The sequence below is a fragment of the Triticum aestivum genome, chromosome 3B, assembly GCF_018294505.1.
Source record: "Triticum aestivum cultivar Chinese Spring chromosome 3B, IWGSC CS RefSeq v2.1, whole genome shotgun sequence".
Taxonomy (NCBI): Eukaryota; Viridiplantae; Streptophyta; class Magnoliopsida; order Poales; family Poaceae; genus Triticum; species Triticum aestivum.
The window spans coordinates 44,176,619-44,193,088 of record NC_057801.1 but is presented as its reverse complement, the minus strand read 5'-3'; the positions used below and the strand labels follow the sequence as shown (position 1 = coordinate 44,193,088).

Genomic DNA, 16,470 nt, shown 5'->3' with positions numbered 1-16,470 from the left:
TGCCGGGGAGGTCTTCGCTCAAGTCAAGACATACCAAGTACCCATCACAAACCCATCTCCCTCGCTTTTACATTATTTGCCTCTCATTTTCCTCTCCCCCACTTCACCCTTGTCGTTTTATTCGCCCTATCTTTCCCAATCTCCTCCTCTCTTTTTGCTTGCCGTTTTTCTGTTTGCTTGTGTGTTGGATTACTTGTTGCCATGGCGCAAGATAATACCAAATTGTGTGATTTCTCGAATACCAATACTAATGATTTCATTAGTACTCCGATTGCTCCTCTTAATGATGTTGAGTCTTGTGAAATCAATGCTGCTTTGCTGAATCTCGTTATGAAAGATCAACTTGCCGGCCTTCCTAGTGAAGATGCCGCTACTCATCTAAATAATTTTGTTGATTTGTGTGATATGCAAAAGGAGAAAGACACGTAGAACAATATTGTCAAATTGAAGTTATTTCCATTTTCACTTAGAGATCGTGCCAAAGTTTGGTTTTCGTCTTTGCCTAAAAATAGTATTGTTTCTTGGAACAAGTGCAAAGATGCTTTTATCTCTAAGTATTTCCCTCCCGCTAAGATTATCACTATTAGAAACGATATCATGAATTTTAAACAACTTGATCATGAGCATGTTGCCCAATTTTGGGAAAGAATGAAATTGATGCTTCGCAATTTGCCCTACTCATGGTTTGAATTTATGGATGATCATACAAAAATTTTATGCCGGTTTGAACTTTTCTTGTAGAAATCTTTTAGATTCGGCCACGGGAGGCACGTTTATGGAAATCACGTTAGGAGATGCTACAAAACTTCTTGATAATATTATGGAAAATTATTCTCAATGGCACACGGACAAATCTTCTAGTAAAAAAGTGCATGCTATAGAAGAAATCAATATTCTGAGTGGAAAGATGGATGAACTTATGAAGATGTTTGCCACTAAAAATACTCCTCTTGATCCTAATGATATGCCTTTGTCTTCTTTGATTGAGAATAATAATGAGTCTATGGATGTGAATTTTGTTGGTAGGAATAGTTTTGGAAACAATGCCTATAGAGGAAACTTTAATGCTAGACCGTTCCCTAGTAATCTCTCTAATAATTATGGAAATTCCTACAATAATTCTTATGGTAACTTTAATAAGATGCCCTCTGATTTTGAGAATAGTGTGAAAGAATTTATGATTTCTCAAAAGAATTTTAATGATTTGCTTGAAGAAAAATTGCTCAAAGTTGATGATTTGGCTAGGAACGTTGATAGACTTTCGCTTGAAGTTGATTCTCTTAAAATTAGATCTTCCCCTCCTAAGCATGATATCAGTGAGTCTCTCAAAGTAACGAGAATTTCCATTGACGATTGCAAGGAAAGAACCGCTAGATTGCGTGCTAAAGAAGAAAGCTTTATAAAAGTGTGTTCTTGTAGTTTCCGTGAAAATAATGATGAGGATCTTAAAGTTATCAATACGTCTCCGATTAGATCTATGTTTTGCAATATGAATTTTGATGATTATGGGACTGATGATGAATCAACTTTGCCTAAAAGGAGCCCCAAGAATTCGGAGTCTTTAGATCTTAATGCTAAATTTGGTAGGAGTGAGATTGGAGAATCCTCAACTTCTAGTAATGTTGAACCCACTATCTCGGATCTCAAGGAATTTGAATATGATAATTGCTCTTTAAAAGGTTGTATTTCCTTGTTACAATCCGTTGTTAGTTATCCTCACGCTTATAGTCAAAATAAAGCTTTGACCAAACATATTGTGGATGCCTTGATGCAATCTTATGATGAAAAACTTAATTTGGAAGTTTCTATACCTAGAAAACTTAATGATGAGTGGGAACCTACTATAAAGATTATAATTAAAGATTAGGAGTGTTTTGCTTTGTGTGATTTGGGTGCTAGTGTTTCCACGATTCCGAAAACTTTATGTGATATTCTAGGTTTCCTTGATCTTGAAGATTGCTCTTTAAATTTGCACCTTGCGGATTCCACCATTAAAAAGCCTATGGGAAGGATCAATGATTTTCTTATTGTTGCAAATAGAAATTTGGTGCCCGTAGATTTTATCGTTCTTGATATAGATTGCAATCTTTCTTGTCCTATTATTCTTGGTAGACCTTTCCTTAGAACGATTGGTGCGATTATTGATATGAAGGAAGGGAACATTAGATTCCAATTTCCCTTAAAGAAAGGCATGGAGCACTTTCCAAGAAAGAAAGTCAAATTACCTTATGAATCTATCATGCGTTCTACTTATGAATCAAGTGCCAAAGATGGCACTATTTGAATGAATCTTCGCTTTTATGCCTAGCTAGGGGCGTTAAACAATAGCACTAGTTGGGAGGCAACCCAATTTTTCTTTACGTTTTTTGTTTTTTCTCCTGTTTAGTAATAAATCTTGCATCCACTCTCTGTTTAGATGTGTTTTTATCTTGTAGTTAGTGTTTGTGCCAAGTAGAACCTATAGGATAAACTATGATGATAGTTGATTTGATTCTGGTGAAAAACAGAAACTCTGCGCTCACGAGAAAACATTCAATAAATCACAGAAAAGTGATTTTGCATTGACTCTTTTTGCTGCTGATCAATAAACAAATTTTCCAGCACGTCCTATTTTGGTAGGATTTTTAGAGTTCCAGAAGTTTGCGTTAGTTACAGATTGCTACAGACTGTTCTGTTTTTGACAGATTCTGTTTTTCGTGTGCTGTTTGCTTATTTCAATGCATGTATGGCTAGTAAATTAGTTTATAAACCATAATGAAGTTTGAATACAGTAGGTTTAACACCAAAATAAATAAATAATGAGTTCATGGCAGTACCTTATGTGGTGGTTTTGTTTTCTTTCACTACGGAGCTTATAAGATTTCCTGTTGAGTTTTGTGTTGTGAAGTTTTCAAGTTTTGGGTAAAGCTTTTATGGACTATGGAATAAGGAATGGAAAGAGCCTAAGCTTCGGGATTACCATGGCACCCCAAAATATTCAAGGATAGGAAAAAGCCTAAGCTCGGGGATGCCCTGGGAAGGCATCCCCTCTTTCGTCTTCGTTCATTGGTAACTTTACTTGGAGCTATATTTTTATTCGCCACATGATATGTGTTTTGCTTGGAGCGTCGTGTATTATATTAGTCTTTGCTTTTTAGTTTACCACAATCATCCTTGCTGCAAACACCTTTTGGGAGAAGCCTATTTGATTAGAATTTGCTAGAATACTCTATGTGCTTCAATTATATCTTTTGAGCCTGATAGTTTATGCTCTAGCGCTTCACTTATATCTTTTAGAGCAAGGCGGTGGAATAATTTTGATGAAATTGCTAGTATCTCATGCTTCACTTATATTATTTTGAGAGTCTTTTAGAACAGCATGGTATTTGCTATGGTTACAAAGTTGGTCTTAGAATGATGAGCATCCAAGTTGGGTATAATAAAAACTAGCATAGAAAAAGAATTGGATGCTATGATCAACTTGATGCTTGATAATTGTTTTGAGATATAAAGGTAGTAATGTTAGGATCATGCTAGTGGGTAATTATGAAATTGAGAAATACTTTTGTTGAAGTTGGCAAGTCCCGTAGCATGCACGTATGTTAAAAGTTGCATGACAAATTTGTTGCATGCGTTGCTCTTTTGAGTGTCTTCCTCATGAGTGGCAGTCGGGGACGAGCGATGGAATTTTTCCTACCAATCTATCCCTCTTGGGGCGTGCGTAGTAGTACTTTGCTTCGAGGGCGAAGTAGACTTTTGCAATAAGTATATGAGTTCTTTTTTTGACTAATGTGAGTCCATGGACATATGCACACTTATCCTTTTACTTTGCTAGCCTTTATTATTACCGCGCAACTCTCGCCGCTATTGAACCCTTTATTTACCTTCCTCAAAACAGCCACCATATGTACCTATTATTGCATTTCCATAGCCATTCCGAGATATATTGACATGCAACTTTCCACCATTCCGTTTATTATGACACGTTCCATCATTGCCATAGTGCTCTTTGCATGATCATGTAGTTGACATTGTATTTGTGGCAAGGCCACCTTCATAATCTTCATACATGTCACTCTTGATTTATTGCATATCCCGGTACACCGCCGGAGGCATTCACATAGAGTCCTATCTTCTTTGAGTTGTAATTTTTGAGTTGTAAATTCATAAAAGTGTGATGATCTTCATTATTGGAGCATTGTCCTAGTGAGGAAAGGATGATGAAGGCTATGATTCCCCCACAAGTCGGGATGAGACTTCGGACTTTACAAAAAGAAAGAAAAAAATGAGAAAATATTTTTTTTGAGAAAGGCCAAAAATAAAAAAAAATAGGCCAAAGAAAAAAAGAGAGAAAAAGAAAGAAAGAAAAAAAGAAAAAAATAATGAAATGAGAGAAAAGAGAGAAGGGACAATGCTACTGTCTCTTTTTCCACACTTGTGCTTCAAAATAGCACCATGATCTTCACGATAGAGAGTCTCATATGTTGTCACTTTCATATACTAGTCGGAATTTTTCGTTATAGAACTTGGCTTGTATATTCCAATGATGGGCTTCCTCAAAGTGCCCTAGGTCTTCGTGAGCAAGCAAGTTGGATGCACACCCACTTAGTTTCTTTCGTTAGGCTTTCATATATTTATAGCTCTAGTGCATCCGTTGGGTGGCAATCCCTACTCACTCACATTGACATCTATTAATGGGCATCTCCTTATAGCCCATTAGTACGCCTAGTTGATGTGAGACTATCTTATTCCTTTTTTTGTCCTTACAACCACCAAATACCACCATAGTGTTATGTCCATGGCTTATGCTCATGTATTGCGTAAGAGTTGAAAAAGCTGAAGCGCGTTAAAAAGTATGAACCAATTGATTGGCTCGTCATCGGGATTGTACATGATGGGAGTATTTTGTGTAATGGAAATGAAGCATGGCCTAACTATATGATTTTGTAGGGATAAGCTTTCTTTGGCTATGCTATTTTGATAGGACATGATTATTTGTTAGTATGCTTTGAAGCATTATTATTATTATGTTTTATAAGATTTTATCTTGAATCATTTGGATCTTTACATTCATGCCACATGAAAGAAAATTACATTATGAATTATGCTAGGTAGCATTCCACATAAAAATTTTCTTTTTTATCATTTACCTACTCGAGGACGAGCAGGAATTAAGCTTGGGGATGCTTGATACGTCTCCAACGTATCTATAATTTTTGATTGTTCCATGCTATTATATTACCCTTTTTGGATGTTTATGGGCTTTATTCTACACATTTATATCATTTTTGGGACTAACCTACTAACCGGAGGCCCAACCCGTATTGTTATTTTTTTTGCCTATTTCAGTATTTCGAAGAAAAGGAATATCAAGCGGAGTCCAAACGGAATGAAACCTTCGGGAGCATGATTTTTGGAACGAACAAGATCCATAGAGCTTGGAGTGCAAGTCAAGAAGCTCCTGAGGACCCCACGAGATAGGGGGCCAGGCTCCCTGTGTAGGGCGCGCCCCCTGTCTTGTGGGACCCTCGGGCATCCACCGATGTACTTCTTCCTCCTATATATACCTACGGACCCCAAAAACATCTAGGAGCACCACGAAACACAATTACCACCGCCGTAACCTTCTGTATCCGCGAGATCCCATCTTGGAGCCTTCGCTGGCACTCTGCCGAAGGTGGAATCGACCATGGAGGGCCTCTACATCAACATCCTTGCCACTTCGATGAGTTGTGAGTAGTTTACCACAGACCTACGGGTCCATAGTTATTAGCTAGATGGCTTCTTCTCTCTTTTTGGATCTCAATACAATGGTCTCCCCCTCTCTTGTGGAGATCTATTCGATGTAATCTCTTTTTGCGGTGTGTTTGTCGAGATCCGATGAATTGTGGGTTTATGATCAGATTTATCTATGGATAATAATTGAATCTTCTCTGAATTCTTTTATGTACGATTGAGTTATCTTTGCAAGTCTCTTCGAATTCTCAGTTTGGTTTGGCCTACTAGATTGGTCTTTCTTGCCATGGGAGAAGTGCTTAGCTTTGGGTTCAATCTTGCGGTGTTCTTACCCAGTGACAAAAAGGGTTGCAAGACACGTATCGTATTGTTGCCATCGAGGATAACAAGATGGGGTTTATATCATATTGCATGAGTTTATCCCTCTATGTCATGTCATCTTGCTTAATGTGTTGTTCTGTTCTTATGAACTTCATACTCTAGATGCAGGCAGTAGTCGGTCGATGTGTGGAGTAATAGTAGTAGATGCAGGCAGGAGTCGGTCTACTTGTTATGGACGTGATGCCTATATACATGATCATGCCTAGATAATATCATAACTATGTGCTTTTCTATCAATTGCTCGACAGTAATTTGTACACCCACCGTAATACTTATGCTATCTCGAGAGAAGCCTCTAGTGAAACCTATGGCCCCCGGGTCTATCTCTTATCATATTTGCTTTCAATCTACTTTTATTTGCATCTTTACTTTTTGCATCTATATTATAAAATACCAAAAGTATATTTATCTTATCATACTATCTCTATCAGATCTCTCTTTCGCAAGTGGCCGTGAAGGGATTGACAACCCCTTTATTGCATTGGTTGCGAGTTCTTAGTTTGTTTGTGTAGGTGCGTGGGACTTTTTAGGAGTCTCCTACTGGATTGATACCTTGGTTCTCAAAACTGAGGGAAATACTTACGCTACACTTGCTGCATCACCCTCTCCTCTTCGGGGAAAACCAACACTAGCTCAAGACGTAGCACGCGGTATTGATCTGCGCATGCTTGGTGGCTTTGGTAGGACTAGATCATGGAATCAGAGCCTTACAAAGTCCTTGTGTGGAACGTGCGCGGGCTAAACTCGCCCGCTAGGCGTAGTGCCGTGTACCAGGTCGTGGATATGATTAGGCCGGCTATAGTGTGTCTTCAGGAGACAAAGGTCGAACACTTGACCGTGGATGTTGTTCGGCACTGCCTGGGAATTAATCTAGAGAATTTCTTCTACTTGCCGGCCTCCGGAACGAGGGGTGGAATCCTACTGGCTTGGGATGAGACAATTGTCGGACTATCCAACCCGCATCGCACCATGAACACGATAACTGTCTTGGTGAAGCCCAAGATCGGTGGGCATTGGTGGTTCACCGGTGTGTATGGCCCGCAGACTAACATGGACAAGGTCGCATTCATGCAAGAGCTGGTAGATGTACATGAGTTACACGCTGGCCCGTGGGCAATCATGGGTGACTTTAATCTGTTGGTGAACCCTCAAGACAAGAACAATGACGCGATCAATCGGCGAATGATAGCCAGGTTTAGAAACAAGGCGAACCAACTGGAAGTGAAAGAGATGTACCTCAACGGCCGCAAGTTCACTTGGTCCAATGAACGGCAGCGCCCAACCAAGGAGAAGATTGACCACGTGTTCACAACTAACTGCTGGGATGATGCCCATCCAGCTGCTCTGCTCACTGCCCTAGGATCAGCGCTCTCGGACCACTATCCGCTCCTCCTGGACATCAACGCAGACTTTGCATACGGGAAGCACTTCAGGTTCGAATCCTTTTGGCCAAAGGCAGAAGGCTTCTATGAAACTGTGGAAACTGCATGGGGATCGGTAAGCTCGGAAGGAAACGCCTTCGCCGTGTTGGACAACAAGCTTTGGGCAACGGCGAAAGAACTCCAGCGGTGGAGTGATAGGTGGATTTGGAACATTAGGCTACAGATCGCGATCGCGCTGCAGGTGATTGCTAGGCCGAATGGGGCAATGGACTCACGGATTCTGACGGATCAAGAGAGGGGCCTGCGCAATGACCTCAAGAAAATGCTCCTTGGCTTATGCTCGTTATAGTGCACAATTGTGAGGCAAATATCGCGGTTACTCCAGCTAAAAGAGGGGGAGGCGAAATCGGCCTTCTTTCATCGCCAGGCGAGCCACAGGCAGAGGAAGAACGTGATCCTCTCGATCGTCCCTGAGAACCAGGTGCACACGGGGCAGGAGAATATTGCAAATGCGGTGGATACATACTTCACGAGGCTCCTCGGGTCATCCACCGAACGGGCACATGGTCTTAACATGGAGATGTTGCAGCTGCCTGTTCACGACTTGGCACACCTGGAAGAGCCGTTCTCGGAGCAGGAAGCGGCGCATGTAATCAAGAGTATGCCACTCGACAAGGCGCCAGGGCCTGACGGCTTCACGGGGCAATTTTACACTACTTGTTGGACTATCATCAGAGATGATTTCATGAGAGCCCTGCAGGAGTTTCATGGTGGAGATATGTGTGGATTACATGCGATCAATAGAGCTACAGTCACATTGCTTCCAAAAAAGCCAGGGGTAGTGGACATTCGCGAGTTCAGGCTGGTGAGGCTCAACCATGGCGCAATCGAAATCTTCGACAAGATCCTAGCCATGAGGCTTGCGGACGATCTGCCTCACCTGATCGGGAACCACTAGAGCGCCTTTGTCCGGGGACGAACACTCCACGAAAACTTTATGCTTGTGCAAGGCACGGCTCGCAGGTTGCAAACTAGACATATCCAAAGCCTTTGACACCGTGCCGTGGCCGTTTTTGGTGGAGTGTTGTCGGCGCTTGGTTTTGGACAGAAATGGCTCGCCTGGATATGTGGTTTGTTGGCGACGTCCACCACCAAGATCGCTGCCAATGGCATTGCAGAGGAGACCATATACAATTGCCAAGGCTTGAGACAAGGCAGCCCCCTCTCTCCCATGCTATTCATCCTATGCATGGAAGCCTTTGCACTACTTGTTTGAGTGCGCGTCCACAGCCGGACTGCTTGCCCCTCTCGGCAGATCTGGGCTGCAGCAGCATGTCTCCATGTACACTGATGACATCATGGTGTTCCTGAAACCATCAGTGAGAGATATGCGGGCATGCGCTACCGTCACTACAAGAAATGTGTCAACTAGTGACCTTATGTCAGTGACCCTGGAAGAATTGGTCATAGATCTATGACCATTTGAGACCAATTGGTCAAAAGCTGTTCGGGGGCTCCAAACCCTAAACCATTGCGACCATTTTGGTCAGAAAGGTCGTAATTTCCTTACACGAAATGGTCACAAAGCAAACAGTGCTGGTCCGCTGCCTTATTTCTAGTTGTTAATGACCAATATAGATGGTCATAGCCTTGTAGATTGTGGTGGGTTGTGATGACTAGGCGCCATCTCATCAGTTTTGCCTATGTGGCATGTCCATGTGTCAATTTTTGCCCTAGGTTGTGAAGCAACCTATACTTCTGTTATTCCAAAAATTCCCAAAAAATTCTCATAAATTGTTTGGATCATATCTTCATCAAATATGTCAAAAACCTTCCTGGCCTATTTCGAAAATAACTCAACAATATTCATTTTCCTATCCTGTTCAAAGCAGCACTTTGTGAAGGAAGTACCACTTTGGCATGTCCAAATGGTATCCATTTTCTACGGTGCTTTCCTATGCCCAAATAACCATCCTCCACCAAATGCCAGATCAATCCATTCATTATTTTGAGCCCAGCTTCAACATTCATATTTATGTCCAGTGTGGTACTTTGCAAAGCAAGTACCACCTAGGCTCCTCCTTTTGAGGTGAAAATTTGTGAAGATGGTCTTCTTAATAACTGATCATCCTCAGCCGAAACTCACGCCCATTAGCCATGTGCTCCTCCTTATGTTGTGACTTTCTTCCTAGCACCTACCTGGGGAGTGCCCAACCCACTAGACATGCCTAGGCCGCCCAGAACACATGGCAACGCCACCGTCACGCGGTGACCACACGGCGGGCATGCGAGCTTACGCGCTCTAGAGTTGGGGCCATCGGCCACCGTCCAAACCTCGATGTCTCGCCATCAAACCATGTATTTCTGATTAAATAGATACTTATTAACCTAGAAATTATTTTTGAAAAAAATAAAGAGCAAACTATGAGGCAGCTGCAGTTCAAATTTGACCCGCTTCCAGCTGAATAGACGGGAATTTGTCTTTTTCACCAGAGGTGGATCAAAAAATTTGACACCCAACAATTTTGTCAATTGTGCATTAAATATGGCCTAGTATTTTATAAAATTGATTAGGTCCAATTTTGCAACAAATATATGGTAGGTCCTTCAAAAAAACTCATTTCGGGCACTCGGAAAATGGAAAATGAATTTTCCGTGCAAAGAAAATGAAAACTCCCTTAGGCAACATTGTTTGGAATTCCAAGATACACCCTTGTTCACAATATGAGATCATTTGAACAAACTATGCCATGAATGTGGCCATAAGATTGATCATTTGGCTTGAAAGCCATGAATCTTCACACTTGATAGCTCATTTCTGAGAACACTTTTTTAAAATAATTACCGTATTACAAGTTTATTATTTTTCCTGGAAACTTGGTCACACATAATGACACAATGCGAAGGTTTTCCAATTTTTTGATTTTTTTTGAATTTTTTATGCCCATTTCAAAAAGCGGTCAAAATGGCAGGCTTAGACCGTTCCTATCTAGTAGTTGAATCTTGGAATTTTTTTGGTGTTTCTCTGATTGAATAGATACTTATTTACCTAGAAATGATTTTTGGAAAAAATAAAGAGCAAACTACGAGGCAGCTGCAGTTCAAATTTGACCCGCTTCCAACTGAATCGATGAGAACTTGTCTTTTTCACCAGCGGTGAATCAAAAAATTTGACACCCAACCATTTGGTCAATTGTGAATTAAATATGGCCTAGTATTTTATATAATTTATTAGGTCCAATTTTGCAACAAATATATGGTAGGTCCTTCACAAAAAAACTCATTTCGGGCACTCGGAAAATGAAAAATGATTTTTTCAGCCATTGAAAATGAAAACTTCCTTAGGCAACATTGTTTGTCATTCCAATATGCACCCTTGTGCACAATATGAGATCATTTGAACAAACTATGCCATGAATGTGGCCATAAGATTGATCATTTGGCTTGGAAGCCATTGATCTCCACACATGGTAGTTCGTTTCTGAGAACACTTTTTAAAAATAATTGATGTATTACAAGTTTATTATTTTTCGTAATAACTTGGTCACATTTAATAACACAATGCGAAGGTTTTCCAATTTTTTTAATTTTTTTGAATTTTTTATGCCCGTTTGAAAATGCGGTCAAAACAATGGGCATGACCGTTCATAGCTAAGGGTCGAATCTTGCAAAAAATTTGAAGTATCTCTGATTAAATAGATACTTATGTACCTAGAAATTATTTTTGAAAAAAATAAAGAGAAAAGTATGAGGCACCTGTAGTTCAAATTTGACCCGCTTTCTACCGAATCGGTGGAAATTTGTTTAAATGACCAAAAATAGCTAGAAGGATCGGAAATGCATAAAAATTGGTAAACATCCATAAAATGTGGTCTATACTAAGTGAAAAATTTAGTGATGCCAATTTGCAGAATAGTTTTGGTAGTTGCTTCACAAAACCCCCCTGTTTTTAGCACTAAGAAATAATTTTATATTTTCGAACCAATCAAGAGGCAGCCCATGGATCGGCCCCCACTATAGTTGATCTAAGCCGTCCACACCCTCCCTCAGTCCCTCGATCCAGCGTCTCTCGCTCACCTATCCTAAACGCATGCGCACGACACATCTCCTCCCTCAGTCCCTCGATCCAGATCCAAATCCACATCGCCTCCGCCTCCCTCTCCCCGATCCAAATCGCCGCCGCCACCCCTCCGCCACCCAATGCCATCCATCCTCCCTTCCTTTACCGGCGCCCCTTCCTCCCAACAACCTCTTTGCCCGCGGCCATGGCAAGGATCCGAAGCAGGTCAGCCGGCGGCGGCCATGGCGCATCTCTTCCTCACCCCATAGCCGTCAGCGGCCATGGCAGGTCACCAGAGACGGGCAGAGCGGGAGGGGTTCACGCCGTCGGGACAGAACCCCCCCCCCCTCTCTCTGACGACGCGGCCGGTGCGGGAGGGCTTCAACTCTTCTCAGGCGGGGCGGCCGTCGTCAAGGGGCACTAGTGGATGTGCGGGCGCCACGTGATGCGCCACTTCGAAGGGACTGCCACAGCCTTCCCGCTGACTTGTCAGCACCCAGCCCTCTTCCTTCCTTCTCCTCACGGCACGGCGCTGGCCTTTCCAAGCCGTTCTGTTGCGTGTGGAGTTCCTCTGCTCATGCTTTGGCTGATGTTTGTCATGGTGTGCAGGGCGAAGAAGGCGAATAAGGGGAGGTCGCCGCCGGCGGAGGAGATGGAGGCCTTCTTTGCCGCGGCGGGGGGCGACGTCGCGCGACGCTTTATTGCCAAGTGAGTACCGTGCATGCATGGGTTAGGCTTGGCAATAGCTTCATCCTACTAGTCCTATGCTCTTGAGGAAAAGCTGCTGCGGATTTATATGGGAGTAGCTTAGCAATGCATGCGTAGCAGTGGGCCTGTAAATTCTGCTCAAGGAGCCTCTGGTGAATATCTCGGTTGTCAGTCAGTTTGGTGTTGCACACAGCACACGCACACTCACACTGTAAAGAAAAAAACGCCAAGCATGTGCTTTGCCCTCCAATTCTCTGTCGCCGTTTTTCTTTTTCTCTTGATTGAAAAGGCCAGCTGCTGGTACTAGTGTATGAAGGAATTTGAACAAAATCACCACACATATAGACTGTTCTGAGCACCCCCAAAAAAAGTAATTTTTGGGATATTGGTCTTTTGTAAAAAAAACTGAATGGATTGGGAGATTTCTCAACAGCAAAGCGAAAAATGGTTCCAACTTAATTTTTGTATCTGTCAAATTAGCTCAAGCAATTATATTTCCAGAAACAAAAAGTGAAGTTGGCAGAGCAGTACTATTCCTGTTCTTTTCTAACGTTTAGATCTTGTGCTTTGGATTGAAGGTACAACTATGACGTCGTCGCAGACGCTCCCATGGATGGGCATCGGCAAGCTCCCATGCTGAGATCGACAAGCTCGACCTCGGCATCGGCAAGTACAACGAGACCTGTCGCAGCATCGTCACCAAGCACGTCGCCGAGTGGGAGGCCGTCGTCATGCGCATGGGGAGGTGGATCGACTACAAGGCCGACTTGCAAGGGGAGGTGGTCCATCGCCTTGGCCGTCCTCACCGTCGGCTTCTCTCCTCTAAGTTATCCCACTGATTCCTCCCCTCTGCTCATCTCCCTTGCTCTATGTGGTAAATCTTATGATGGCCTTGGCGCCATGGAAATTTCTGCTTTGGCCATAAGATCTTGGACTTGCTGTCATCTTGGATTGATTATAAGCTTGCTGTTGTCTTGGCTTCTTAGAACTAAGAATAGTAACCCTCCAAAGTGATAATATTCAGAAGCTCGTTGCACATTTAGCTCTGAAGAATTGTTCTACTCACAATTTATATCAAACTTCTTACACATTCAGATCAGCTAGTACCAGGAGCTAGTAGTTGAGAGCTCGAGTTGTTGCACAATGGAAAGAACTTCGAATCAATTTGGTAGTCCTAGTGCTGGCTGCTGCTACTGTAATTCTGGATATGATGATAATTACTTTATGTAATTATTAAGCTCATGAGGTGATGACGATAAACTAGGATAAGTATTGAAGTGTATGTATTACATGGTTCATACTAGGTCATTGCAATTTTTGTTTGTTTGGTATACATTTATTAATCAGGCTCCTAAAATAAATATGTTGGGTGCTTTCATTGCCTGCATGTTCAGTTAAGTGAGAGCCAGCTACCTGCAAGGTTGTTCGCAGGTCTAATGATGTGTAAAGAGCAGGCTTGCAATGCCTGTCTTTTCTCATACTGCTCCAAACGTAACTATGGCCTTCTCACGAGGGGATTCTATGGCCTGTCCCCATTTCTCTTTGTAGGTAAAGATGTTGATTTAGGTCCAGATAGGTGTCTGCGCAATTTAGCCTTTTTGTTTCCTGTGTCCCTAGTTTAGGTGTGTGTTCAAGCAAAAAAGGTGGGTGTTGATGTTGTTATTGTGTCCTGGAGCCTTGAGTAAAATGCCAGGATGCAATGCTTGTCGTTCTCATACTGCTCCAAAGAGTAACCGTGGCCTTCTCGTGGAGAGTATGATGCCTTGTGTAGCTAATTAGTATTATGTCCATGTTGTTGTTGGCTAGATGGTAATGGCTCATCAGAATATACACACACGAGTGTATCATGTAACAATTGGCAGTCACCAGAATATATATACATTAAATCTATTGTTCTGTTTTATCATTGTGCTGCATATGTTTCTAACTCCACTATTTCTGTTTTTCTTTATCACCTTATCCAACATTATAGATTCATGTATTGATGCATGCCAACTATGAATATGATCTTGCATTAAGCTTTAGCTGGTTGTTAATTATGTTGTGCTAGCTGCTGTCTAACCATGGCCTGCGGCGGCTGGGTGTTTCTTTTGGGCGCAGGTGACTTGTACACGAAGCTGTACGACTAGTTAGGTGTTTCTTTTGGGTGTGTCCAGCACGTGTTCGAGTTCACTTGCGATGGGATTTTGCCTAATATGTGTTTGTGCTAATATCCGTATATGTATTCCAGATCATTTACATTAACAATGATATATTTCTGTAATAGTGAAGAAATACCATCTTCAGTTGCATTCCTTGACTTCGTAGATCAGTGGAATCATCATGAGTAGTATACAACCTGAGATGTCCGATTGTATACAAACTGCAGCTTGAAATTAATATGTTCCAGGCTGTATCTTTGATTGTAAATGTTTATTCACTATAAACTCTTCTATCTGTGATAAGTGCAACTAGAAGAATTTGTCCCATGTAAAATTCTGTAATCTCTATTAGCTGAAACTTGAGCATTACAAAGTTTCATTTCTAAGTTCAGTTTGTTGATAAGCCATCCTCCTCCTGTTTCTGGATTTAGCGTGCATACACAACCCTTCATGATAATAAACTACATGCGATATACTCAAATAGCACTACGGTCTGGGACTATTTTATGGTGTTGTGGATATACTTGGTGATTTACAGTTACCCTCTAGTATCATATTATGGTCTAATATGTTTTGTTTTGACTCTTTGTTTGTTGCCAGGAAAGTGGTGAGGAGATGTTGATGATGCCTACTTACTTGGCTGCTATGGTGATGCATGTACCGGTGAAGCAAGCACACATGCAAGGCTGGCCCCATGTATCTTCCTTAGCTGTGAATATCATCTACAGGTACGAAAAATGTCCCACCTCTCTGTCGTTTTGCTCCTCCTCTCCTTGCATCCGAGGGAATTGGTGCTTTATATGCTATTGATTCGTTAACACCAAGTCCAAACTGTTGCTTTGATTTTTCCTGTTACTTAGGATAGCAGTATGACCAGGACAAGCTACAAGCTCCCAGCGCGTCTGATCCAGGGTGCTAGGGCCAACCTGTTACGGAAGACGGCCATGCTCACGAGCCCCTTTGGATCAAAATAGGTATTACTTTGTGCCTCTTTTTGGATTCACTCATATTTTGCCTCGTGGATTGATGGATTAGTCCTATGGTACTGTAATTGTAAAGTATGGTCCTCATTTACTTTCTGTAACTGATTGCCTCTGTCTAAATTTCGAATGCATGCTATCTAAGGCTTTATCTAGCCCTTGGTGTTGATTGAGCGTTTGCTCCTCTAATGTTCATGAAGTCCATTGTTATATACCTCTCATTGTAGGATGGCAAGTTGTGGCAGCTGGAGCATGTCTCGTAAGAGAGAGCAATGAAATCCCTCTTGTATATTCTGTAAAAGGTTGTTCCGTAAAAAAATACATTGTACTATTATGATAGTAGCAGATGTGTCATCATTTTCTTTATTGTATATTCCCTCTATTCCTGCTATATTTCTGTGTAGGGAAATGTATTCCTGAGATGATTTTTTGTGTTATGTAAACCTGGGAGATGTGTTATGTGATGTGATATGATGGTGGACTTGAATTTGACCTGGAGTTTTCCTAATTTGAGTGAAATAATGTTGTATGTATGTGTGATTGGGCTAAATTCGGCTTGGGCAAATTCTCAACATTAAAAGGCTGGTCGAAACTGGACAAATAATTGGGCCGAAAAAGGCCACATCCCAAAAAGCGTCGAACAATTTCAAAAAGGGTTGAGGGCCAAAAAAATTGCATGAATCTCAAAAACTAAAAAGGCCAAATTGTTGGGCTAGGCCAATGTAGCTGACCAAAATTAAAAGGAAAAAAATCATAAATGGGCTGAATTGTTGGGCTAGGCCCATGTAGAAAACCAAATTGGACCGGGCTGAATCTTGTGCCACATCAGCTTGCCACGCTGGATGCCTACGTGGCCTGGGGAGGTTGCTAGTGACCAAAACGCCACAATGGACATATTTTGGTCATAAACGTCTTCGACCATTCCAGAAGAAAGGTCGCTATAGTCAGTTTACGACCGCCAGCTTTTGACCTTCTCTTTTTGGTCACAAAAAGGTCGCAAATGAAAAACCATGACCTTTCAGTGACCAATAGTGGTGGTCACAAGTTGACATATTTCTTGTAGTGCGTGCTGGACCTGTTCGGACACGCATCTGGCCTCCGGA

General features: G+C 41.9%; 1 long non-coding RNA gene across 1 annotated transcript; it reads left to right on the top strand.

Annotated features, from left to right (window-relative positions):
* Positions 1-13,013: 13,013 nt before the first annotated feature.
* LOC123064635 (uncharacterized) lies at positions 13,014-15,664 on the top strand. Its single transcript, XR_006430750.1, has 3 exons — positions 13,014-15,115; positions 15,248-15,361; positions 15,595-15,664. It is a non-coding gene; the product is annotated as an uncharacterized lncRNA (long non-coding RNA).
* Positions 15,665-16,470: the final 806 nt, after the last annotated feature.